We start from the raw sequence: 2,905 nt of genomic DNA on the forward strand, positions 1-2,905 counted from the left end.
ACCCTATGGTAGATTCATAGTGATCTCCGACCAGGCCATAGACAGGAAGGGATCACATGCACCCTAAGGTAGGTTCATAGTGATATTCGACCAGGACATAGCCAGGAAGGGATCACATGGCCTCTATGTTTACAGCATTTGTTCACACCTGGCTAAATCTTTTGCACAGTACTGTAGAGATAACCTTGTATATACAGATATGATGGGAAGGGGGGTTGACACTTACTAGGTGAGGCAGCCATCTTGTGAGATTGCGTTGGCCGGGAATCTAACCCGAGTCAGCTGCTTAGAAAGCAGCTATGCTCACCACTGCACCACCAACGTGAGGTAGCATGACTTTGGAGTGTGGGAGGAAACCGGAGTACCCAGAGGAAACCCACGCAAGCACAGGGAGAACATACAAACTCCATGCAGATAGTGTCCTGGTCAAGATTTGAACTCCAGTGCTGCAAGGCTAACCACTAAGCCTCTGTGCTGCCCATATGCGGCCTCTGTTCTCTAAGGCCTGCCCCCCACTAAGAGGGGTAAATCAGTGATGTCTACTCAAAGCGCACTGAATGGAGCCATTTAACCTACCAGCATGTATTTGGGCTGTAGAAGGAAACCACACAAGTACAGGGAGAACATGCAGACTGACAGTGTCCTGGTTAGGATATGAAGCAAACACCCCAGTGCTGCAAGGCAAAAGTACTAACTACTAAGCCTCTGTGCTGCCCGATCTTAAAGCAGAACTTCACCTACTAATTGAAGTTCCACTTTTCCTCCTCTTCTTCCTTTGGCTTTAAATTTCTTAAAGGACTTGGAGATACAGGTTCATATTGTAGAGTTATGAATCTTTCATATTCTGTCTTGTAGGGGGAGTTTGTATGAACTGTTCTCATTCCACCAACCCTACAGATGAACTGTCCATGCCTCCCCCATGTTCATGAAATTCTTCCTCTTCAATTTTCTGTCCTGTAGGGGGAGACTCTATGAACGGTTCTCATTCCACTCACCCTACCAATGAGCGTCCATACTTCCCCTTCAATCTCCTTGGGTTACAATATTCTTAAGTGACCTAGAGATACAGATCCTTTTTGTAGAGCGACCTAGAGCTACAGAGTCCTTCAGCTGTTGTAGGCCTCAGTGGTCACTACTCCAATATTGGTGATGTCCTTCGTATGGAATGGGACAAATACGTGTCCTCTGGTCCGTATAGTGTCTCTACTCCATGGATAAGCTCTGTCTTATGTAAGAGGACATGAGCTAGCCATGGGTTTGACCTGAAAAGTAGACAGGACAACTCAGTTGAATGTGGAAGCCTGGCTCTTCATAGATAGTAGAGATTCCATTCCCAGTATGGTGGATTGGGCAACAAGCATGCCCTGATAGTCCTTCATCATTGTCTATGATTGTCTGTGGAGCTGCTACCAGCTCCACCTACCGTGCCCAGGTCTGCTAGCCGGTCTCCAGTGTTTTATGTGTATCTGAATGGGGACCACTTGAATGGGGCACCAGTGCTACTTCTATGACGCTCACCTAAAAGGTATTTCCTCATTTGCAGCCATATTGGGATGACACCTACTTTATGTCTGTTACATGTTCTCATTCACAGAGTAAAACTGAAAAAAATGTAAAGTTTGCTGCTCATCTTCAAAGAGGGAAGTGCATGCGAACAATCAAAAAAAACCTGGCCCCCACAAATCTGATACCAGAATCCCAACTGAGCATGCAGCCTGGCAGGCCAGGAAAGGGGGGATGAGCATGCCCCCCTCTCCACTTCTGAGCCATACTGGACCACATGCCCTCAACATGGGGAGTGGACCTTGAAAAGGGAGACCCCCCTCCCCCGACAGGGCACCTCCCCATGTCAACCCTGGTATGGGTGAGGAGAAGAGGGCAGTGCATGCTCACCCCCCCTTTCCTAGCCTGCCAAGATGAATGCTCAGGAGGGGGTCTGGATTTTGGTTGGCCATGTTTTTATTTTTTTTCATTTATTCCATCGGGTTCCACCTTAAATGGTGAGCAGGAATTTTTACAATTTTCTTAAAGCTATGCTATGTGAATGGGAACCCTTAATAAATATAAAGTAGGTGTAATAAATGTGGCTGAAAAATTTTAGGTGAGCTCAGTAGATGAAGCGTTAGTGCAGAGACCTGTCTTGATACAGCCGTACCTGGTCCCTGGGAGGGCTGATGGGAAGACTCTTCGGTTGCTGGAGTGGCAGCCACCACCACTATAGGGATCTGTGTTGGCACAGCCATACCTTGTCCCTGGGAGGGTTCCTCAGACTTTTTGTTGAGTCTTCTAGGAACAGCTAATTGTCTTGTTTGACCAACTACATTGATAGTTGGTGATTCCGAAGCTCCAAAAATGAAAATGGTGGGCTGATGGGACGACCCTACGGTTACTGGAGTGGCAGCCACCACCAGTGTAGGGGCCTGTGTTGGTACAGCCATACCTGGTCTCTGGGAGAGTTCCTCAGACTTTTTGTTGTGTTGTCTTCTAGGAACAGCCAATTGTCTTGTTTGACCAACTACATTGATAGTGATTTCGAAGATCCAAAAACAAAAATGGTGGGCTGATGGGAAGACCCTCCGGTTACTGGAGTGGCATTCGCCACCAGTGTAGGAACCTGTGTTGGAACAGCCGTACCTGGTCCCTGGGAGGGTTCCTCTGACTTTTTGTTGAGTCTTCTTCTAGGAACAGCCAATTGTCTTGTTTGACCAACTACATTGTTAGTAATTCTGAAGCTCCAAAAACAAAAATGGTTGGCTGATGGGAAGACCCTCCGGTTACTGGAGTGGCCACCACCAGTGTAGGGACCTGTGTTGGTACAGCCCTACCTGGTCCCTGAGAGGGTTCCTAAGACGTTTTGTTGAGTCTTCTTCTAGGAACAGTCAATCATCTTGTTTGTCCATTTACA

The 2,905-nt window shown here is 47.3% G+C and overlaps 1 non-coding gene across 1 annotated transcript; it reads right to left on the reverse strand.

Moving 5' to 3' along the window:
• Positions 1-252: 252 nt before the first annotated feature.
• Positions 253-324, reverse strand: TRNAR-UCU (transfer RNA arginine (anticodon UCU)). Its single transcript has one exon. It is a non-coding gene; the product is annotated as a tRNA-Arg (tRNA).
• Between the last annotated feature and the right edge of the window lie 2,581 nt (positions 325-2,905).

This window comes from Aquarana catesbeiana, linkage group LG02 (assembly GCF_042186555.1).
Source record: "Aquarana catesbeiana isolate 2022-GZ linkage group LG02, ASM4218655v1, whole genome shotgun sequence".
Taxonomy (NCBI): domain Eukaryota; kingdom Metazoa; phylum Chordata; class Amphibia; order Anura; family Ranidae; genus Aquarana; species Aquarana catesbeiana.